At 44.2% G+C, this 24,433-nt stretch overlaps 1 protein-coding gene across 7 annotated transcripts in view; it reads left to right on the plus strand.

Annotated features, from left to right (window-relative positions):
• Positions 1 to 24,433, plus strand: part of ATXN1 (ataxin 1) — a 227,068-nt gene that overhangs the window by 157,340 nt on the left and 45,295 nt on the right. Inside the window, exon 6 of one of the 7 annotated variants that reach the window (XR_009964649.1) lies at positions 963 to 1,222. The exons of the other annotated variants lie outside the window; for them this stretch is intronic. The gene's annotated coding sequence lies outside the window, so the exon portion shown is untranslated. Of the gene's footprint in view, positions 1 to 962; positions 1,223 to 24,433 lie in introns of those variants that run through there. 7 annotated transcript variants of the gene reach the window in all.

The following is a 24,433-nucleotide window of genomic DNA, read 5'->3' on the forward strand; positions in this document are numbered from 1 at the left end:
TGTAGCTAGGTTTATTTCAGTTGCAGGTATCAATGCTTCTTCCAAAAGGCTTGCTGCTTCTCCGCCTACAAAATGCAGCCCTGTTTCCCATCTCAAACCTCACTGGAGAACACTTTCCCTAAAGTAAATCAAATCTGAGCACTGCCTTGTTGCTTTTAATGGCACACCCCATCCCCATGTAGCTGGGCTTTTGCCATCAGCCTCATCTCACAGGAGTGACACATCCTCCCAGTAACCTTTCAGTGGGACAGTTGTAGAAACATTCGCTTGTTCCGTCACATGGTGTGGAGACTTTTCATCGAGAAAACCATTTGGGAATAATGTGCAAGACCTTGTTTCAGAGTCCTGTTGCCTCCCAGACAGAATTACCGGTCCTTGGAAGCCAGCAGAAGGAACTGCCGCTCTGAGCCTGCGCTGCCAGGACACAGAGCACACGGGTTTGCATTAGCACATCCCACGGACAGTGTGTTTCTCTCTGATGTGGGGCTGAGGAGGTATGCATGTGTTTGGTCTTGCATGCTTCATCCAGGCATTTGGCAGCGAAGCTTCATACCAGAAGCACATTTGTTTTGTGTAAAAGCTTTCCTGTTAAGTCCTAAAAGTATCATTCTGTCTTGTGCACTAAAAGAATATTTCCCCTTCTAAGAGATAACCAAAGCAATGCGAGGAGAATGTTTTGATGAAATCAAAACCGGGGTGGAGCGGGAGGAACAGCAGTGACCTGTCTCCTGCCAACGTCCAGTCAATGCTCCTGATGAAGTGTAGTGCAGCCCTGTGACACATAGCAGAGACCTACTTCAGTGGGTGATGGCTTGTTGTGCCTAATGCTCCCCCAAGCAATATGTAAGACAATTAAGTATGTGAGGGCTTTCCCTGTTCCAGCTTCTTCCTGTTGCTTTGCTGCCTTTTTTTTTTTTTTTTGCGTGTTTTTGTTGTTGTTGTTGTTTTTTTTCCCTCCTCAGTTTGGGAATGTCCAAGAAAAGCAAATAGAGTTGTTCCCAGCCAGCTCCCAGAGCCAGAGCGAGCCGTGGTGGGAGCAGGGTGAAGGTAGGGGGCTGCTCTCCAACCTTCCTACGTGAAGCTGGAGCGCCGCTGTCTCCCCCAAAAGTCACCCAGGTGGGAGCTGCTGGTCCCTCTGCTGGTCTCTGGACAGAGCTGTGCTGGAGGCTGCAGAGCGGTGTGTGAGGAGGAGCAACCTGGCTCTCGGTGGTGGAGAGGAGACGGGGCAGAGCAGCTGCCCGGCATCCCAGCCGCCTCCTCCTGCATGAGGTGGGCAATCTGCAGCTCTTGTTGCTTTGTCTGGCATGCGTGCATACCCATAAAGTGGTTATTTGGTAAGGTTGCAGAGTATCTGATTGTGCTGTACTGCAGTCCCTGTGAAGCATAAGGGCTGCAGCCGTAGGTCCAAACTGTAGTAAGGGGAAGAAGTATCCCTGACAGTGAGATGGACCCCTCCTTCCACACCTTGCACATGCACCATGTCAGGCAGTTGCTAAGTGTATCAAGGAAACATCAGTCTCTCTTCCCCTAAACCATCCCTGTAACCTATGTTTCTGGCAGGTCACTTGCGGGAAGGGCAGGGTGAGTGTGCAAGGCAGATCCTGTTGCAGTGAGCACAGGGAGTGTAGTAGATAGATAGCCTTTGTACCCAGCTTCCATTCCCTTGTGCACCACAGGAGGCACCAGGAAGCAGCATGAAGAGGAGCAGAATGGGCGTCTGCTCTGTATGCTGGTGGAAATGGCTTTGACTGCTTCACCAGGTCAGGTTTCCTTGCGGCTGTGATGCCTGGGCATTAGCTCTGGCGTTTCTTCCCTGCCTTGATGCGACTAGTAGCAAGATGTGGCTGCTACCAGTGGGTGGGGGGAACAACTGCCTGTCTGCAAGGATTAAAAGCCTATTTTCAACGTGCTGCTGGACCAAGTGCAGGGATAAGCCTGCCTCAGCACGATCTCAAAGTGAGCTCAGTTGCAGCCTGCTGGGTCTCCTATAATTGAGGAGGTGATGGTGGTCACCTGCGTTCCTGTGAGTGGGCCGCGCATGAGAAGCAAGACACGGCATTTGCAAACAGAAGATCAGCAGGACAGGACAAATCTGTAGTGCCACCCCAGCTGCAGAGAGTTCGCACGCACCGGCTCTGGGGATGCAGCGCGGCAGGGAAGTGGTGGCCCACGTGGTCATGGTGCCAGCCGGACTTGCGGTGGGTGTTGAAATGACAGCAAGGGTAACAGCTTACTTGATGAAGCAAACTGCAGCTTCTTCAGGATGCTGCAGGCAGGACAGGTGGACACCAGGCCTTTGTGGAGGACTGGCCTACTCCTTGTGGTTACATAAGCCTTTATGCAGAACTTCCATAAGTATCTTCGTGGATTGCCCAGGCATATTTTTCCTTTCTGCTTTCCGCTTTCTTTTCCCTTTCCTTTCCCTGCTTGCAGTCTGAGGCAATTTGTTGGGTTTGTTGGCGGTGTTTTTTGTTTTGTTTTTTTTTAAATAAAATAGTAACAGTAATAATGATTATTTTTTTTCTTTGTTCTGAGGCTTTCGTGCCTCATTTGGAGCCATAGTACAGTGTCTGAAGCTGTGCAGATTTAAGTCTTGCAAATACCAGCCTTTTTGTCCCACAGAGGTACAAACTAACTGCATGTTGTGTGCACCCTGTGATTTTTTTTTTTTAATCCAAAGCTTAGATGTGATCCTGCACACTCACAACATATACACATAATTGCATAAACTTACCTGGCAAATACTGCTTAAAAATAGTGCAGCCCCTGACCTGTGAGTTTCTCCATTGACACCAGTGGGCAGTGCTCCTTTCCAGAGTCAGGAGGTTCTCTGGGCAGCCCTTGGGAGAGCATCTCTTGGTCTTGCAGCATGGTATCCTGGTCCCAGATGCAGGACTGCATTTTACGTACGTGCATACATGCATTATCATGTTGTCTTTTTAGACAGTGCCCTACTGTAGGGTGGAATATTGCTGCTGTGTTAGAATATTATTCTTTACAGGGTAGTCAGTTGCTTCGTGCTCAGAAGCACAAATGCTCACGCGAAAGATTTGCAGAGGCAGGTGGTAGCCTGTATTTTTCTTCCGTTTGCAGTTTTTAAATTAAAAACAACAAAAAAAATCTTTTCAAGTTCTACACTGTCAAGAATGTGGGTGTCTGGCTGAATGAAAGAAAAAATAAAATAAACTTGCATAATAAATACACTAGTAAATTTGCAATTTCCCTAAACTCTTAGCATAAATACAACCACTTTGGGGGGTTGGTTTGCTTGGTTACTTATCGAAGGAAGAGGAGCAGCTTTTGAAGAAAGTTTCTCTGAATGCCTTGCCTTATTATAATTACGTTAATTATTAGCAATGTAGGTACTCCAGTTACAGCATGAAATGCTACTTTACAACAAAATCAGATCTACTTTCTTTCACATCACGTCATATGGCAAGTATGGAAAAAGACTCCAAAGGCCTTGAGTATATCTGCAAGTGTTTTTTCTAATATTTACTTAATAAGGCTATATTTTTCTTTTTCAGCATTTTTAAAGTTTACTGCCTAGAGGTAGGCACCTGGATTTATATTTAGGGGCTGAAGTAAGTGGGATGGCTTTCAAAGGTCCTGCGTACCTGCAGCTCTCAATGAATTAATTAAAAGCAGATGTTCTTTTTGGCAAGTTGAACAGAAACAAGTAGGAGATGCTGGGTGCCTGGCACCTTTGAAATGCTAGCAGCTAATTCAGATGCCTAAAGATGGAGTTAGGCGTTTAAATTTAGGCACCCAAGTTGGAAAAGTTTGGGTCCTGTAATCATAACAATCACTGTCCCCTCTGTCCTGAAATGCTGTAGCAGAGATTCGTCCAAGAAGCCGGAGGTTCATACGTGGGAGTGAGCAGGGACAGAGTATGTGTCTCGCTGTGGTGGAAGCGAGCTCGGCTGGCTGCCTTATAGCACATGCAAATGAGGGTCAGATGGCTTGACAGTTGGTTATGAAACTAAATAGAAATTATGCAAAATGGGATTGATTTTGCACATATTTTTAGGTTTTGTCTTTTAGGAGTTTGAATCTTTAATTAAAATACCAAAGAAGAAAAAAAAAATACAGGCGACAACTGTTATGTGTCACATATATACTGGATGTAAAGTAATAGCCTGCTATGCTCTTTTTAGGGATCATTTTTATCCCATTGCAACTGAGAATATAAAGCCATCTTACAACTTGCCAGAAGTGACACCTGCTTTCATACTTCCTAATAATTACTTTAGCTTTGACAGAAAGAACTTGGCAGGGTGCATACAAATTATGACTCGCTTCAGGGTACAAATAATGTCATAATGACTTTAAGAGTTTCTCTTTATGCTCAGGATATTTGTATGTACATGATTTGTTGGTATGAAAAGAGAGAGTAAAGAAGAGTTTTGGGTGACTTATTTAACTTCTGAATAAAAATGCATGTTGGATAGTGTAAGCATACAGATTAAGACTAGGAAAGGGAAACAGGTTTTCAGTGGCTATTTGAACATGTTTTTTTGTTGTTTGCAACTTTATTGCTATGAAAATATCCTAAATGTTTGCAAGGAATAAAATGACTTCTAGTGCTAGATACCCATAGTTGTCTTGCTAGAGGAGAGAAGTTGCCTATAGGTAAGTGGCATCAACCTGCAAGGACTTTTCTCCCTCTGCCCTGCCTTGCAGTGAGTGAGTGTTCAGTTTAAAGTGCATTTGCATGTTGTATGTGCTCTTTTCCTTTGTTTTTTTTCCTATTCTTGCTCCAGTTAAGTAGAACTTGAAGTCGCATGTACTTATCTGTCTGCAAAATCAAGCTCTTTATTATATATCTGGCACCAAACTGAAGCTGGGAAGTTAATCTTCCACAATGGTTGGTAGTTACTGAATTGCCTTACAAGTATTCAGGATTCAACATACTAAAGTATATATTATATTTAAAGGCCCATTTTGGGAGAAGGTAGTAGCTGCACAGAGATCAATATCAGCACAGTTTCTGGTGGAGCAAAGATGCACTTCCGCATCAGGGTGGCAGGAGTTTTACCCTGGACCCTAAAAGAGATTTTCCCTTCTCTACATTATTTTGTTTCTCATCAGCAACGTGAAGTTCTAAGGAACTTCCTAATCCTAATATCCTAAGGAAGGGGAATGCCGAATTTGGGTTCTCTGTTCATATCTGCATCCCTACCAGTTTTTATAACAAAAAGGAAGCAGGAGAGAGATAGAGGCAGGTGTAGGGTACTGTTAAGCAGCTCACTGATCTGTTTCTGAAGGTGAGTCAAAGAATTTCTGAAAACTAGAACATGAAGTTTCCACATGGGCTTCCTTAAAGCACTCTTCCTGGAAGATAAAGGCATTGATAAATACACTGCTTTTGCAAGGCAGAATGAGCAATTGTGGAAAACAGTTGGGAGTCAGGCAGTTTCTTATCTGAAAAAAAAGAAGTATGGTATGTTACTTTTCCACCTCTGTTAAGGGACTTAAAAAGACAAATGCCTTTTGCTTCCTGCCTGAAAGAAACTAAGCTCTTTCTATAAAAAGAACAAATTTGGAAAACGTCTGCTGTGTTTCTGTGTGCATGTGTACTAGTCTGTGTCTTTTATCAGACAGAGCTTTAGGAGATACAAAGTTCATACGCATGTGGGTCTTTCATTACCAGAAGGACTTTGGCAAATTGCAGGGAATTCAGACAGCTGCAACAAAAGTGATTAATGGACTAGAGAAGAGAAGAAGGATTAAGAATTAAATACATGTGGTTTGTCTGAATGAGAGATAAAGTGAGGGAAGAAACAGGGTGATGTTAAAACTACCAGTCCTGCACCCAAGGAGTATAAATATCCAAATCTGGAGAAGAATTGTTTTGGGTGGTCCAGGCAGTATGACTAGGAGTAATGGGATAAAAGTCAGTGCAGAAAATGCAGGCTGAAATCCAGAAAAACTTCCAGCTAGTAAATTCTGTTAGAATGTGGAACAATCTCTGGTGGGAAGGGGTGGAAGCCACATCACTCGAGCCATTTGAACTAGACTGAACAAAGGCAGAGCTCCTGAATATGGCAAAGGAAAGGTCCTGTGCAGGGGAAAGGTCCGAACATCACCTTTGAGGCATCCCCCCCTTCCTCCCTCTGTTATCTGTAGGTGGTACCAACACTGACAATGGCTGGAAATCGCAGGGGGATTTCTAAGAGTGCTGTATTTTAGCATGCATTTGAATAGGGATTTCCTTGTGGAAACACAAAAATCCCTCCCTGTTCAGCTTTCTGCCCTGTAACTGTCCCTGCTTGTTGTACCTATTTAAAAAAAAACCAAACAAACACAGATTAAAGGCTAACAAAAGAGAGCAGAAGTTGCTTTACTGTAAAACTACCTAGTGATAAACTTTTTTATACTTCACTTGGAACAGCCTCCTCGGCTGTTCTCAAAGGCTGAGGAAGAGCTGTTGGCAAGCTTTGTACAGCCATTACGAGTGAGAATGACGGAGCAGAATAGGCCTGTTTTACTCATTCACTTTTCTGCTGTAGCCAAGCAAGTCATAAGTTCTTAAATTCCACTTTTCGTGTAGGGGCTTGGTCTCCACATTTATGTCTCTTTGGGGTTTTTTTTTGGATAATAAGCTAGAAAGCTACAATGTGTATGATGAAAATGAGGAGCCAGTGGAGTTTTTAAGTTACTTATGTTTGCAGCACCATATCCACCATAGTTTTCCATACCATTAGGTTCTCTTTAAAGGAACAGCATGGAAAGGAAATGTTTACCTTTCCCTCCCCACACTGCTGTGGTGGTGGAGCTTTGGATTGCTGATCCTGTATTCTCTTTGCTGCTCTTGCATAACCTGAGGACATAAACTCATTGCCTCCTTCCTTTCATTTCCTTCAGGTCAAGTTCATGCTATGAAATTTTAGAGAGAAAAGTCCAACGCTGAGATGCTTTTCACCTGAAGCTTGCATGGGTTGCATCCTCAGATATTTTGTGTTGAGAATGGTGGGAGAGCGGGACCATGCTCCTGCACCGTGTTCCCAATGCAGAACTCCATTGTGGCATGCAGACCAGGCTGGCAGCATCCTGCATCTGTAGCTGCCTGGTGTTTCAGTACTGTTTTCTCTCTCCAAGAGCCCCCTGACTGGGGAAGAGGATTTGTGTGGCTCCCTACAGGCTTAGATGTCACAGGATTTCAGAGTCTCTGAAAAGCAAGGTTAACAATTTCCCTCTCTCACCTAAGTAGCAGAACATGGATGAGGTACTGGAGAGAAATACATGTCAAGGTGTTGTCGAAACATTTATTCCCGTAGCAGGAAGTATTGATCCTGCAAGCTATATTCTATTACAATGGCTTTATTTCTCCTATATTAAATGATTGATGCAGACTCTATTTAATCAATTTATGTGATGGATGTTGGTGAACCAATGTAGCAGTTGGTCACCGTGCACATCTTAGTTGGCTGCTGGCTAGTTGGCGGCTTTCAACAGTCCCAAAATAGGTTTTGGCCTGAAAATTGAGGTTTTAAAGGTTTTTTTTTTGTCACATAACAATACACTGGGCTTTAGTTGCCTGATATGCTCATTTTTTTATCAGTGTTTATTGACACTGGGTAATGCCTGCAAATAAAGAGCCATGCTTCTGCTTGCTAATGTGCTTTTGTTGTTTTCATTGTTTGTAAGCCTTTTTCAAGGAGCAGTTGGGGTCATCTCTCAGACAGCATTGTATCTTCCTAAGTGTATGCCTGTAGAAAACAAAAATGGTTCAGAAATGGTTGGGAGCCTTTTGAGCTAAAGTCTACGTTCCAGATCTGGGAGAAAAGTAGCAGGTTTTTTTATTTTTTAGCTGTTTGTGAGGTGTTCTTTGGGTTTTCTAAATTTGTAATACAGTCAGGAAGCAGGTGAATTGCAGCAGTGGTGAAGGACAGAGACAGATGTCTTTGTGCTAAGTCTTGTAGAATTCAACAGAAAATATGATCCTCCTTATATTATTTTGTGGTTTTCTGTGAGTAGTCCTGCTAGGCTCAGATTCTGAGGTAGTTTTTAAACAGGCCTGTCTGTCCTTACATTTTGGCTAGGATAATTTTTTTCAAAGTAGCTGGTGTGGGGTGATGTTTTGCATTTGTACTGAAAACAGTGGTGATAACACAGGGATGTTCTTGTTACTGCTGAACAGTACTTGCGCAGAGCCAAGGCCTTTTCTGCTCCTCACACCACCCCACCAGTGAGCAGGCTGTGGGTGCACAAGCAGCTGGGAGGTGACACAGCCAGGACAGCTGACCCCAACTGAGCAAAGGGATATTCCGTACCATATGGTGTCATGCTCAGCGTATGAAGCTGGGTGGAGAAGAAGGAAGGGAGAACATTTAGAGTGATGGTGTTTGTCTTCCTAAGTAGCCGTTAGGTATGATGGAGCCCTGCTTTCCTGGAGATGGCTGAACACCTGCCACATGATGGGAAGCGGTGAATGAATTCTTTGAATTGCTTTGCTTGTACATGCAGCTTCTGCTTTACCTATTAAACTGTCTTTATCTTAACCCACAAGTTTCCTCACTTTTATCCTTCTAGTTCTCTCCCCCATCCCACTGGGATGGAGTGAGCAAGTGACTGTGTGGTGCTTAGTTATTGCTGGGGTTAAACCACAACAGAATAATCTATGAAATGCCTGTCTCTCCCATCCCATGGTAAACTAATTTTAACCTAATGACTCAACTGCAGTGCTGCCTTCTTCAGCAGCCATTACAGCGGGCATGGTACAACATTTCTGTGACACACGCTTAACTTTCTCTTCAGAAGCCAGCCTGATAATTTTTGAGCTAGTGAATGTTTTAGGGTATGGCAATACTTTTATTTGTTCAGTGAAAATAGTTTCTTAGATGGAGAAGTCATTTAAGTGCCAAGTGGGATGGGAGGGTTTCTGGGTGGTAGCTTCCTGTTACTGCTGCCCGTCTTCCTCCTTTAGTGCCACCTTCTTCTCCCGAAGAAATCAGATGAGGATTTTAGCATTGAGCACCACTGACAGCAGAATGGAAGGACAAGATCCCATTTTTTTCCTCTTCAAGGGCTAAATGAAGAGTTGTCCTCCTCCTTCTCCCACAGGGAGAGTGAGAAACAAGGTGCTCAACTCTTACTGACTGTTTTGGCTGTGTGGGCACGATTCAGCCAGGGACCTTCTGCTGGTGCAACTGCTTGCACTGACAGCTGGGAAGGCTTCACTTGGCCCTCCAATACAGCCTCCAGCAGCAGGAGGTTGTATTTCCAGACTCCCTGCAGCTTTCTGCTGAAGTCTTCCTGCACAGGCACATTGTCTGAGACTGTCTCTGTTCATCATCTGCAGAGATATGGGACTGTATAGCAGTGGAGAGCAGCCCCTACATCAGTATAACTCATCCCTCTCGGTTGGGAATTTGGGGATTTGAGTCCTGGTCTTTCAAATGGATTTGTGTTGACAAGTTTGGTCATGTACCTGCCCAGCACATTGGTTTGGTGAACAGGGACTTTTCAGTGATTAAGGCAGACTGAAAGAGGGTGCAGTTTCTTAGAGTACAGCAAAGAAGACAGAGAGCTTGCCTTTAGCTTTTGATAAAAGAAAGGAATTGTGCTTGGGCTCTCTCCCTGAAATACCTTGGTCTTCAGAGCTGTCAGTCTGACATTGTTCTCACCTGAAAGTTGCTCAAAATAGAGAGGAATAAAGCAGCAAGAAAGGTGCTTGGAGAAAAAATGCATATGTTTCACTAACAAACCATAATGTACAAAGTGCTGTTTTACAGATCAGGGTAAGCACAAAAAAATTAAGAAGCACCAGAAAAATTGCACTAGGTCAGCAGAATATTGTCTTAGAGATTCCCTCGCAGATTTAAGAGGCAGAGGAAGTGAGCAACAGACAACTCAGAGCTCAGCCTGACATTTGCGGACAGCGTATCAGCGAGTCTGAGTTGTAACTGTAAAGGTAAATGGGACCCTGGTACAGATGAGGTGGCACTAAGTGTAGCGCTAATCAGCCTTACATGGCAGCAGCTCCCGTTAGGACTCATCAGGTGTACCAAGTGTGAGACAAGCATCTTGGATGAGATGTAAATGCTTCAACAGTAACTGTATTTCGGGAGTAAAGAGTAGGCACCAAAAGGTTATAGGAGAAGCAGAAATGTAAGAAGCAGAGGGGAGAGAGCCAGGGGTGAAATTATTCAGCAGAGGAAAAACCCTGCTCGCTGGTCTTGTGATAAATAAAAATGCGTGTTTCAGTGTATCATAAAAAGTCTTTGCCTTTTACACGCATACACTTTAGCACATCTGTAGCCAGAAAAACACACTTGTAGCAGCAGAGTTATCTCAAAGAAGATGGTGTTACTCTTACTTTCCCCTCACATTTAAATATTCAGATTTGTCAGAAGAGCAGAGGAGTTCTGTGTTTCCTGGCACAGTTATATACTAAAGGCTGCTCCATCTTTCCATCTTCCAGCAGTGTGTCTGGGATTTCTGTGCATACCTGGGGACAGACTTCTTTCCCTGTATGCCTGACTTTTCTAATAGAAAAGTTTGCACATGAGTGCTTATGTAAGGGTGTGTGTGTGCGGGAAGAGTTGTCGAACCTGAAAATTACTTTTCCTTTTTCAACAAGTTTCAGAATTGATTTTTAAAGCTTCAGTGCATGTTGGAAAGACATTTAAAAAGGTTTTAAAATTCTGGATTTTGGATGTGGAGGTGTTTTTTTTCTTTTTTGTCTTAACCCAAGGGAAAAAAGAACACTGCATTGTATTTTTCTGTAGGAAAAAGAATAATTGAGTTTGTGCATTTATTTCCACAAAACAAACAAATGCTTCTGAATGTGGCATGTGCAGTTCCTTTTTTCATTGTGAGAGAGGTCTTTTTCAACACTTAAAATGCTGGAGGTGAAATGATTAATATAGGCACCATCTCACAGGTCTGGCATAAGCAGATCTCCATGCCCCTTTTAGTATCACTGGGAGTTTGCTTGATGTGATATGAAGAGGAGAGTAGTGTTGTGCAAATGATTTTCGCATGAAAGGAGATAATCTTTGTAATTTACCCTGTCTCTGTCCTGCTTTAGTTCATCAGCCGTGGAAATAAGCAGAGTTTGATGTTTGTTTTCTTTGTGGGCTCGATGCTTTGGGTCTGTTGCCAGATGGTTAATACTGGCTTGAGTGTGTTACTGGAGCTGCTCCCTGATACAGAAGGTGGAGAACAAGGAGGATGCCCACCCTCATATGCGCTGCCACAGTGGGGAGAAATGTCAGGCCCTGGGTATATTGTGGTTGACTGTACCAGACCAGCATCTCTCTGCCTCCCCACCTGTGACAGCACAACAAAAAGGGGTAATAGAAGTATCTGTCCTAATCTTGCACAGATGCACGGTCTGCAGCCTCCTGATAGGAAAGGAAAAAAAATCATCTGGTTGAGCAGAGCCAGTGCTGGCATGAGCTGTCTGCATTGTTGGGAAAAACACCTCAGGATTGAGAGGAGGGAGAATGTGTTCCCCTTGACTGGGGTTTAAGATCTTTTATCTTTGTAAAGATAAATATATGTCTCAAATGTAAACTGAGTAATCCTCATAGTTTGGCTACCCAGGCTGCAGCCTCCATGTGTGTGTGTGTGTTGGCACAGGGAGGGTGAAAATTTGCTTGCTCTTTTTATATTTAATGGTACATCTTGGGAGATGGCTGGGTGCTGCACAACCAAGGGTTAGTGCCTGATGATGCATATGCAGCCCTGGCTGGTGTGGTGGGGGCTAGCCCCACTGCACCCCTCCACTTCATGGCTTTCTGTGATAGACCTGGGAAGGGAGTGGGAAGCAAAGGTGTGCAAATCCATGCATGATATGGAGATAGTGTACCCTTTAGGCATGTTGGACTAAGTTGCACTCTTCCCCTTTGTGCAGTGTTGCCAGTTTGTTAGCTGCAGATAAGAGACAAAAGCTTTTACAATTAGTATTTTAATGGGAGAGAAGAGGAATGACATTGTGACCCACTTACAAATGTGCCCAAGATCGGCTGGATTGCAGCCCACACTGGGGAGAGTGAAGTCCTGTTTCCTGGGGATTAGTCCAGAAAACCACCCCTTGTTATCGGTTCTCACCATTTCACAAGCCTAAGGGAGCATATTCTGGTGTTTCCAGGTATTCAAGAAGCGTACGCCTTCCAGTTGTCCGATTAAAGAAATCCCAGATAGCGTGGGGATCGTTTCAGAGTCTGATGAAGCTGAGATTTCCTAAACTCAGTATTTATAAGCCCTCCTGCTAGAGAAGTGGAGGAGGGAGCTTCTTTCCAAGAAAAATGTAGGCTGGGTAATCTGACATCATTCAGAGTCACATCACCCTACACCCACCAGAATTCAAAGATAGAATGAAAATGGCATAATCTGTTCTCAGGGTAACACTAATAGTACTGCTCCCGCAGTTCATTGTGCATCGTCCCCACCCCACCATCGCCACAATTAACATTTCTTGCAGTGACTTTGAAAACTGTTGCCATAACAAGGTTGCTGATCAGCAGCTACAAAAATCTTAACGAGGTACCTAATGCAGCTTTTTGTTTCCATTATTTTCCGCTTAATATATTCTGAAAAAGTCAGGAGGTTTTAACCTTGCTTTCAGCGGGAGTACCCTGGCATGTTTAATAGAATACCACTTCATTTGTACTGAAGCTAGTGTACACTAAAAGGGCTTGGAGACCCTGCTAATGTAGTCAGTCAAATTGGTGCCTGAAGCCAAAGAAAACGTATATCTGAACACATGTTTTCGGTCTTGAGCTAAAAAAAAAAAATTCACTTCATGTTGAATAGCCTCTTCCAAGTGCTGCAGTTAATAAGCCATGTTGTGTTTTTACTGGAAAAGTATGCTTCTAGCCAAGCATTCTTTGCATTTTTCCCAGGATTTAGTCATAAAATCACTTTAGACATATTGCAAGTATGAAATGTGTGCACATCAGATAAAGGGCAGCAATTTTTGTTTTGCTGTAAAAGCTCCATGGAAACATTTTTATCACCATCAAATGCATTATCCCAAGAAGTCTGGCCCTTTTCTTTACTGTTAACATCTAGCTGGATAAGAAAACACTGAATGACAGAGACCACGCTAACAAACTGTAGGTGATGGTGATTTGGCGAACAAATGCACGGCACCGTCCCTTTGAGTTTGGTAGCATCAGAATCTGACTGCATTTTGTGTATAGCCCCAGACACAGGTATCTGGCCCTAATAGGCAGCCGGTGTGCAGATGTACATCTTCAATCCGTGCTGCCTAATTCTGTGTGCATCAAAAAGTGAGAAACCTGGAGACTTGATGAACTATTTTAAGCATTATTATTTCAAGAAATGATTTACGCAAGCGAGAAAAGCCTCTAGCACAGTCGGCAGCCTGAGCCCTTGAAGGCTGTCGGATCTCACAACACACTCTCGCAGCCCCCTCTGGCTGATGCTTGCAGCATCGTTGCTCTCTGCTCTGGAGCCAGCTGCAAAGTCTTGCTGATGGCTGGAGAAAAACCTTCTTGGAGGTGCGAGGGGCAGAGGGGCCTGAGATTCCTGGAGGGAACCTATGCTAAAGGCAGCAGCAGTGAGGTTTTAAAAGAACAAGTGTATACGCGGTTCCATGTATTGGAATAGAGCGATCTAGCTATCAAACATATGTTCACACATACACAGTATACAGAGTAATGTGTATATACCACCTCGCCAAGCCAATCTGTGTTCTGAAGAAGAGAGATATTTAAAGCAGCTCTGCAAACTTTATAGCACTGGAAGAGACTAGCTGGGCTTGTCTCTGCGGGGCTTGCAGTAAAGCTGATCCGATCTGCATTTCTTTGTGTATACAATTTGAGTGTGTATTCATGGGTAGCTATATCAATGCTAAGGAACAGGCACATGGATTAGGAATACAGATGAAAGGGAAAAGTCCCAAGGATCCAAGAGGGGTTACCCAGCCAAAAATCTAAGTTGAACTGCATGAAAGTGTCACGGTGAGGTGAAGTGTGGAAGCAGAACATTTAAAAGCCATCTCCATGGGCTAAGGGAGCACTGGGAGCATTGAATCATCACTATTTCACTATTTCTTTGGGACTAGCATCTTTGTCTTCACTTCCTGTGGCAGGGCAGCTACCTGCCTGTTTTGAAGAGCAGTCAGGAGCCAGGAGAGAGCTAGGACTGACTATGCCATGCTTGGCCTTTGCATGGAGAAGCAGTGTGGAAATAGCAGGGTGGGAACTTGTTTGTCAGCTCAGCCCAAAGGAGTCAAAAAGCCCTGCTGTGTGCCAATGGTGGTGTAGGGTGCTCACCACCTGCCGATGGTGGGTCATACTTCTTGACAGACGAGTAAAAGATCAGTTCTGTGATGTTCATTCTTAATCATCTTGAGAAAAGATAAGCTGATAGGTTTGGGTCCGTCTGCAACCAGCACATTTGTTAGTGAAATTTTTTGCTGTGCTGTAATGTGTAGATGTGCATGGTTCCAGGTTAGATGTTGAGTGCAGTTCTCACCTGGTGCAAGAGCCTATGATGGGAAAGTCAACAACATGCAACAGAAATGTTGGTCCTAACCCATTCCTTGTGCCATGGGAGCACCCTGTGAAGGACCTGCCTCTCTGCTTTTCAGCTGGCTGGCAGGAATGCCCCCTTCCACCTCTAGCTTCCCAGGAAAAATCCAGTTTCTAAGCCTAGATCCTCTAAAACAGCCCTGAAGAGGAAGAAGTAGGACATGGGGTCATCAGAGATAGGATTAGTTCAGTGCAGCTGTCTCTCTGCTCCCTGGCATCCTGTCTGGGATGTGTCTGCGGGAGCCTTCTGAAGGAAGGCAGCTCCCCAGGGAAGATCTCGTGTTCGCTGGCCAGCCTCCACTGATGGGAATGAGCTACCAGCAGAAGTCAGAACAAGATCTCAAAGGCAAGCATGACAGCAATAGTAAGGGCAGTTGGTCTACTATCTTACCTTTCGCAGGGTCGTGCTCTGGAGATCCAGTTACAGGTTTGTGTGTGGTTCACCAGAGAGATCACACTGCATTCATTCTGGATCAGAGGGGGTTGAGGTTTCTCCCGTTATAAACAAATCTCTGAATGTCCTTACTAGTTGAGTATCTCAAATATTTGAGCACTTGGCCTTTTTTTGACAACATGGCATTTTTTGCTTGCATGCACTGTAGCAGCTTTCATAGAAGTGGAACTTGATTCCAATGCTGTCTTTCTAAATGCCTTTTTTTATTATTATTGTACTTAATCAATCTTGCTGTGTTACTAAGAGCAACATCCCCATCGGCCAATCAAAAAGCTGGAAGTCTTACATGGCCTCGTGTATAGCCCGGCACAAAGCTCCCTTTCATGGCTTCGGCTGGCTGCATTACCAGCCGTGCCGAGATCACAGTCCCGATAAAATGGTGTTGAAAGCCCTGAGAGTTTCAGGCTTCGTGCTCTCTGCTGAAGGGATAATTTTAGAACGTTCTTCCCCTTGATAATAGTAATTTTACAGCAATGTAACTGTTGGATTTAAGAGTTAGATCAGTGTAAATGAAGGCAGAATCAGATCATTTCTTCTGAGGCACGGAACAAAACTCTTTGTATCAGCAGTTATAAATGTGTAAAAAAAATCCCAATGTGCATACACACGCAAAAATCTGCACCCTCTTAAGACAAGACTGTAAATAATTAATATAATAACCTGCTTACAAATTCAATCTAGGTACATTAAGTTAGTCAAGGCATTTCACACTAGTCCTTTTTCATCTTGTTTCGCTTCCTGTACCCCCATGAATGTGAGTAGCTTCCACCTGTATGAAGAGCAAGCAAGCATTTTTCCTTTTAGTTTGAGAGCTACATTTTCAAAAGAATCACACCTCTTCCAGGTTTCCAAGGATGTTTTCCTGGGGGTTTTTGTTTGTTTTCCCATACAGATTTTTTTCCATGTTTCCAAAAAAAATGTTACACATTGTATCCACATTCCTAGGGGCAATTTTTGCAGCTCTTGCAAATAAAGTGCTTAACAGCTTCTTGCAAGGTGATTGTACTAAACAAATATAGTAAATAATCATGAAATTGCAACGTGTCTCATTTACACTTGAATGGAATTACTTAGATGTGGGATGTCGTGGGACAAGTGGCTCCAAGTATGCTGTGTCGGGTTTTGTGTTCTCTAATACAGCAGCTTTATCACTTGCATATATAAAAAGCATGACGCTTTGAAAAGGATACATATCTCACTTGACTGTGCTCTTCTACAGGTGACTGGAGTTAGGAACCTAAATAAAGCTGGTCTGATGCTCAAAGGTGCTGAACAACTGCGTCTTCTGTTTAAGTAAAAAGGAGGTGCAGCTGCTGAGCCCATCTAAAAATCAAGCAATTTTTTAGGTACCTAAAAATGAATTTAGAAGCCCAACTTAAGAATACAAGGTTCAAAATACTGGTCCACACAAAGTCCATTTTCAGTGGTGAACTGAGCAGGGACACAGTTGTACTCAGATGTTTGTGCAGAGCTACCTGTTGTCATTACAGTAAGCCCTTTTTGGAGAGGTGCAGGACAAAAAAGGCTTTGTTCAAAACACTGTATTCATAGAGTTACAGAAATTCATGAAGGGATTCAAGGACCCACAGTATCCGAAGTCATCTTGCAAATAGATCACAAGGTAGAAAACCCAAGTTCCTTGAAGACTTAAAAAAGTACTTTTGCTTCTCCAGAATATAATGGTTGGCTCTTTCCAGCACCCTTATGCACCCTGGCTTTGCTACAGTAGTGTAGGTCATCTTATCAGGGGTGTAGAGGTAAAACATAGCTCCTTCTGTCTGTAGTTCAAGTGAAAAAAACACGTTGAATTTGGCCTCCTGTACTGCAACCTGGGTACAGGATCTACAAAATCCTTGCCACAGCTTACTCTATCTGCAAAGGCTTAGCAATTTTGCAATAGGTTTTGGCAGGGTTTTTTTGGTTATGTTTTTTTTTGGGGGGGGGGGAGTTGGTCTTTTTTCAGAAAATCAAGGGACAGTGCTAACAGTACCCTAAATCTTTCCTCATTTGGGCAATTCAGTGAGTGTCGCAGAAGGCACTGTATGTATTTTCATGTGACTTGCAGGAGCAGTACATTTAGCAGAGAGAAGGTGAGCCAGCTGTTATGCTTTCTTAGTGATGTAGGGATGGGCTAGATGAGTTTTGCAGTGGCGAAACCTTCTGCTGTGTTGGTGATGTCCACCTAGTTCCCTGCTCCTGCCAGAGGCTTGCCGTGGGCTTGGGGTTGTTCCATATGCATGAAGGCAAGAGCGCTGAGTCCTCCAAAAAGTAAGTTTGTTAGACACCATTTACATTTAAAGGAAGAAAAACACTGATTTCTGCTTGCAGCTCCTTGTCAGCCAGCCTTCTGAACTTGTGTTAGATTTATCTCACTTAGCTAAGCTGTAAGCAGACCCTGTGCACCAGTAACAACAGCATTTATACGCCATTTGTACAGCAGTGAAGTATGAGACAACATGACTCTTAAATTAGTTTTCTGTTATTTGATAGGTAAGTGCAAATGCCATAGAGTGTATTAAACCCTTCCTGCATCTGCTTCTCCTGTGCGCAGTGTTGTGATATGGTTAAGTGACCTGTAAACTCGTAACATAAATTTGGTTAATAGCCATGGCCTAGCCCATCATTCCTTTGGGCAAGTGTCGTGTTAGACAATACTTCCAGAGGGAGGTCATCAGGCTTAGATCCAGTGCAGAAGTGGACTTTGGGGATGAGTGTATACCACCAATTGATTTCAGGGAAAAGGTCCTCTGGGGATTATACACTCATCATGTCCTTAAGAGATCACTGCTATGACCTGTGCATTTCTGAATAATGGAAGAGATGTGCCCTTGGTCACGCAGCTGGACAGATTCTTGAGCACCTACTGCCAGTATGTTGACATGGGTAAGTTATTCTAGCTGGGCTGGTGTTGATTTATGACCTTGTATTATGGCTGGAGTCTTCTTGCCTCTTTGTCACCAGAGTGTGTGCATACCTCCTTTGCTTTTGCCCTTATTATGTCCTTCTTTGAAATTCGTGCACGCTCATGCAGCTGGGTTTATATAGGGTGAAATGTCCTCAGATCACAGCTAGATTACGAGGGAGAAATAAACACAAAGTTGCATGCATAGCTTTGTTTTATTTTAGGAGAAGAATTCAGAAGATCTGAGAGTAAAATTTAGCACAGAATGTTTAGATTTAAATATATATATATACTCTTCGCTTGACTTGCCTTTGAGCATTTTCTTAAAAGTACTAAAAGAACTCTTTTAATGAAGCATAAAAATTGATTGTTTCTTGCCGGGAGGGATCATCTTCAATCTTCAGATACTAAAGACTTGATGAGAACCACAAGAAGAATATCTTCTCGAGTCATTTACATTTTTCCCCTTTTGCAGGCTTATGTAACCATGCAGAAAATCTAATAATAAGTGTGCTATTAGTATCCAGTGTGGCACCTTCTGCAGGCTGAGGTGTCATTTTATTACAAATAATGGTGCAGAAATGTTGTAGACGGGGAGAGCTTCTGTATGTGGCTTATTTGAGTAAACTTTATCAAAAAAGATCTTGGGCTAATTGATTCCATCTTTGCTTCTGTTTGACTCTTCTATTTTATTGTTCGAGGGAGGAAAGCCTGGCTGCTTGCTTTTGTTTCTGTGAAGTCTGGCATGCTATTAATGGTGTTGGAAGGAATAGACTCGTAGCAGTACTGAGAACCAGGTGTCTTGCGGTCCTTTATTTTTACATACAAGCCTACCCCTTCTTTGTTCACCCACCCACAGGCTCTTGAGGATTAAACCTGACCTACAAGCATCCCTTTCAGTTCTGGTCTCCAGTCATTTGAGCAGGGATTGACAGCTTTGTGATGAGCACTCGCACAGGCAAAGCCACCAGGCTGATCTGCTCTTACAACCTTACTGCTGGTGAGTTCAAACTTGATTCAGCTCCACAGTCCTCACTGCTGGGATTGCAGGCTTAGCTTGAAGATGGGCAACCTACTGAGTGGCAGTATGCGATCCGCAGGGTCTTTTCTTCCCTAACTATCGCAAATTATTCCTCTTTTCTATTTTTTGGGGTGGCTCTTCCTATCTCACTTGTACCCTGCCAGCAGCAGTAGTCACACCCAGAGCATCATCTCCCTTCAAAGGTGACTGCAACGTGCTCACTTTCTGGGTAGTTCCCTTCCTTGTGGCATCTATTCTGGTTTTGTGCAAGTTATGCACTTAGCTGTTTCTTGAGGTGACTATTTAGAGCATAAGTCCTCTCCTCTGTGGTTGTTACCATGTACTTTGAAGACACCATAAGAAAACTATAATAATAAAAAGGGTGATGCTACTTTTGTGTAAGTTACCTCTCTAAGCTGAAAGAAAAGAGAGCTTTTCTCTTTCCTGAAAGAAAGGAGAGCGTGAAAATGCCATTGATGGCATCTCCCTGGTCTGGAGTGTCAGTGTGATTTTCTTACCAAAAATGGTTTAGAAATTGTCCTAGTCACCAAAAGAAACTCCTGAAACCTCTAGGTGTGTCAAATGCCAGCTGCCTGTGGATGCCTAACTTCAGTCTCCTTTGTTCGCACAGGGGTGCGGTCTCTCATGAATGTCCATCCCGGGTTTGCTCAGTGGTGCTGACTGGCACAGTGCGGTGCCAACCATCTTCCTGGCTGCTGCCTTCTGGCCATGCCGTTCTCCCTGGTCAAGTCATGCCAGGGAATGAGGCAGCACCTTGGGAGCCCTGCCATGGTCACCTCACAGCCTCTCAGTTGCCCCTCTCAGTGCCAGGCCTTGCTCTTAAGAAGCTGAAAGGTCCAGGTTTAAAAACATGTTTAAATGTGAGTGTGGCCTACGGCATAAGGGATGTATCCACAAGCTCACCAACCTCATCTCCCAGGAGTTTGGAGTAGCTGGTGCTTTGGACCTGCAAGCTTTGCAGGGTGGGGATTTTAGAGGGATGGTTTGGGATAGGAGGTAACCTAACCATTGCCATCCATAGCTGTTCCTGGCTTTTATAAGCAATAAGTCACTGAAAAAAGGGTAACCCCACCCCAAAGCACACAGGAAAGAGCCTGATTGCTGTAATCTTGTATGAAACAGCTAAAGGAAAACAGTCAATTTTTCAAAAGTGTTCAGTATTCTGCACCAGCATAGCAATGCCAGTTTGGGGTGTTGAATGTGTCTGTTATTGTCACAGCTGATAGCACTCAGTTATATGTAAAAGATTATGCACAGTGTAACTCTGCAGGGTTGGTTTACTGTTGTTTCCTCCTGTATGTTTTCCTAGACAATTTAGCACTTAGTGGTAGGGTCCTAAACCTGTAAGTTAGAGTACCATGAAATCCCAGTAAAGCCAATGCATTCAGCTCCTTGACAGATTGTAACTTCATTTGATGCAGTTTATGGTGGTGATTTGGCAATAGGAATAAAGCTATTTTTAAAGGTTGTTGTGTTGTAAGCTTTTATAAAGCTGTACTCACACAGTGGATCTCTTTAAATCTGTACTTCTGCCTGCTAATCCCAGAGACTTATTTCTTTCCCCTTTGGTGTTCTTGCTTTGATTTTTTTTTTCTTTTTCCTTAATAATGTATTTTCTTTCATGGCTTCTTGTAGTTCCTTAGCTTTGCAGCCCTTCTCCTACTTGGGTGGGTCTTTTTATGTCTTTGTTAGCTGGGGATTGTTCCCAGCAGTGGTAGCTATGGGACTCTCCCACTTGAAATGCTCATTCAGAACTATATTGAATAATTTCCTGGCCCATTTTCCTTCTGTTTTACTTTTAAACATGTGATAAGTTTGTTTACAGAAGCTAGGGTGGTTGATGCCAACCTAGAGGAGGGCTGTATTCACAGGCCGGTAACATGGGGAGGGTTGAGCCAAGTGCCTGCCATACTCTTGTAGTCACAATAATACAGAGGTAAGCTATTACAGACTTCAGATCTAGAGTCCAGTCCAACCTTGAACCCTTCCTGGGAAAGCCTGGATTTTGCTGTTTAGGACTCACTTAGCATGCAGCATTTGTACCATCGTCATATGCATCTTTTCAATTTGTTTTCTTTGGAAGGATGACTTAACTCAAGGCTATTCTTCACGTGCCATTTAAAGGCTTTTCCAGGCCACTTTTTTGAGAAGAAAGCTGATTATGAAACTTATGCAATAGCAATTGCTTTGCTGAACTGGCAGAAGCCATTCTCCAGTGTCCAGTCCTTGTAAAACTCTCTTACATAGGGAAACCTCTAGGGACAGCAGTGCAGCTCTCTTGCAGTTGCGAGGTACAGGCCATTATATTGTGGATGGATATATGTAGGTGCATGTCCATGCATCTGTTTGTACCATTGAGAGCTTGGCGGTGGACGTACACAGTAGAACTTCTGCAAGGGAAGAGCCAGCCCCTCTCATGCTGGAGGGAGAAGAATGTACACTGTCGTATGTGCTGGGTTTTTGTTCCTCTTGCTCCCTCGTTAAGCTTTATTGGCAAAAGGAGTGCAAGGTCAAGACTGCGCTGTTTATTTTGCTTCTCAGCTAACTGAAAAATACAGCCTTGCCTCACTGCAGCCTGCCAGGGACCAAACTTAATGGTCAGTGTTTTAATGCAAGTGGCGCCAGCCATTAGGCGAGCGGTGTAAACGGTAGTCGGTCAGCCCTTCCTCCCCAGTGGTTTGCTGTATTTGTCGACCCCTTGCTTGCAGAAGCACATGGATGGCCAGTGGCTGGAGGGGAGCTGCCATGCCTGGAGACCTCAGACTCAGCTAACCACTGCGGAAACCTTCCATTGTGGAAAAAGAACCACTCTGCAGTGGTACCCTGTGCTGTTCCCTGAAGGTCCTTTTCCTCCCTGAGGTGTGGGGACTGCATGATGTGTTTTCTGAGGATGCAAAGGCTTGTCTGTGTGGCTCTGGGAAAGCCTGATGGCCTTGGTTTAGGTTCAGAGCTGCTTTTCAGAAAGCACAAGCATAAGGGCTTTGGTCGTATGTCCAGAAACAGAGGCATCTGAAAAAGCCAGGCTATCAGAAAGCTTTTGTCTTTTAACCCAGTTGTGTTTCTGCATTGCAAAGATGACAAGCATATGAGATGGCGTGATGAGAGACATTGTGCTGGGAGCTCACGATCACTGCTAGGAAGCTGTGGGGAGGAGGAGCAAGCTCCTTCCCTTCACGGGTTTCACAAACGGGAGCTTTTCTGGTACTTGGTGATCATCACATTCCCTCTCCCGTGACAGGGAAGGAGGCTGCTCCCCTTTCAGCCTCTCCCACTCGTAAGCTGTTTATTCACATTAAGTGGTGAGGAGGCTGGATGAGCCGTACTTCTGTGGTGTCCTTAGTTAACACAAGGATCTGACAATTGTATTTCTGATTATTCTCTCACCATCCCTACCTTTTAAAAATATTTCTCTTTAATTGCTGCTTTGTCAGCTGTGCAATATTGTACTGGGATCCAAAGGTGCTTGTTAAATAAGGGATTTAAGGCTGCAGGGGATTGAGCTGATCATTATGAGTCTGAGAATGGGACCTGTGAAGCATGTTTTCCAAGGCCACTGTGGATAGTCAAATTAAATGAATGGTTTTGTGCTAAACATTTTTTTCAAACTTATCAATTGCATGAAAGCTGGGAGTAAGCCTTAGCAAGCTGGATGGTGAAGGCTGGAGAGCCACAGGTGCTACCTGTTTCCCTTGTACTGCCATTAATGAGCAGTTAAAGACTATATCCCAGTCCAGTGTTTCTAGATACTTCCATGTTTTTCATTGCCCTTCCTTAAAAGTGGCCCAGAAAAGAGGCCAGTAGGCAGACAGCATTAGGAATATGCAGCAGGGAAGCAATTGCTGTACAGTTGTCCCAAGATGCTGTGGGGCTGCCATCAGCCTTCCCAAGTTGCTTGCTCAGTGGAGGTGGTCAGTGAGGGAAAGGAGCTGCAGGAAAGGGGTGGAGAGTGACAAGTCTGCAGTAAGAACCGCAGCTCCTGCCAAAAAGCAGTGTAACAGCTGTCATGCCTGCAAAAGCCAGCTTACTTTGAGCATCTTCTCTTTCCTCTGTGTAGGGGATGGATTGACTGATAGGCATCGATAAGGTGCTCTAGTGTCTTGCTTGTGCCCATCGGGTCTGTGTAGTACTCTGGGTCTTTTTGTGGGAAGTGGGTACAACCCCTGTTTGTGCATCAAGATGCTGCGGGATGGCATGCAGAGTCAGATGGTAACTCTGGGGCCTGCACACCACACTGCTCTGGGGCAGATTCTGCTGAGAAGGCGGAAGGAGAGGGAGGGCAAGCTGCCTGCGGGTAGAAAAGCAAGGAGCCCTGCCCCAGTGACAAGTTCCTGCCTTGTTTGCTCTTACAGTTATTTTTCCAAAGATCTGTAAAGGTCAAGTTCACTTTTAGGTTTTTTTTTCTTTTTTTTTCATTATCTGTGCCTTAGAAAAGAAAAAAAAAATAGTTTGAGCAGCTTGAGCTGTGCCCTCCCAGGCTTGCCTTGGCCTGCACAGCCACAAGAGGGACATTGTTAGGCAGTTGAATCTCCATACAGCAGGGTGGTTGCATCCATAGATCTGCTTTCTGCTGGGCTTTGGGACTTAAGTTTTGGATGGGAAACGGGTGAGAGGGAGGCAAATCTGCATGAGGTCTGGTGCAGCAGAAGACAGCAGAGGTTTTCCCTGATCTCTTGCGTAGGCATCAGATGCATCAGTCTGGTTTCCAGTACTGACTGGCCAGCAGAAGCAGTGTGAGCCCAAGGGGAAAGACCATAGCTAGGGGACACAAAAGGTGAGATGAGATATATTGAACTGCCCTGAGAGTCCAAAGGTGGTCTCCTCAGCTGAGGGTCTGTTCTCTGTACAGAGGCCTCACTGACTTCTTGCATCAGGGGCAATAGCGTTTGTGTTTGTGACACCAGTGGGAGGTTATGACTGAGGCTGATTCTTGCCTTGTTTGCCTGAAGTGCTATGAACTATTCCTTTGCGAAGGGAGGGAGACTAATGGGCAGGGCTGTGGGAACACCCTCTTCACCAGTACACTTTGCAGTAAAAAATGTTACCCCCGTGTGAGGTCTGGACTCCCTGGTGGCTGCAAAGGATGTCATGGGTGGTAACACTTCCTACATCTATTCTCTGTTGCTAATGGCCCTGGTTTCACTATGCACAGGCATGACCCCTTTGGGGCAATAAAAAGCTAGTCGTCCTTCCCTTAAGCTGTCAGCAGTGGTGTTTTTTTCTTTCTGGTTTGCTTTATCATTGTTTTCTCTATGACTGTAGAGGATGCAGGCTTTCTCCACTCTAATCCCTGTACACTTGGTGTGTGGGGTGTCTGTAATATTTCTTCTGTGTCTCTCTCTCTTGCATCAGTAATTTAGAGAAGGTACAGGTTTATAGCACAGCTGTGTGAATCCAGGGGGTAAAAAAATAGTGCTGCCTGCCTTGTGTTTTCTGTCTTCATTCTGCGTGGCTCAGAGAAGGCGTTCATGTGGCAGGAATGGTAGAGTCTGATCAATGAAAGCATGGGCTGATAGGATCACAGGAAA

The sequence above is a fragment of the Pezoporus occidentalis genome, unplaced genomic scaffold (assembly GCF_034315485.1).
Source record: "Pezoporus occidentalis ecotype Australia unplaced genomic scaffold, CSIRO_AGI_Poc_V1 ctg2, whole genome shotgun sequence".
Taxonomy (NCBI): Eukaryota; Metazoa; Chordata; class Aves; order Psittaciformes; family Psittacidae; genus Pezoporus; species Pezoporus occidentalis.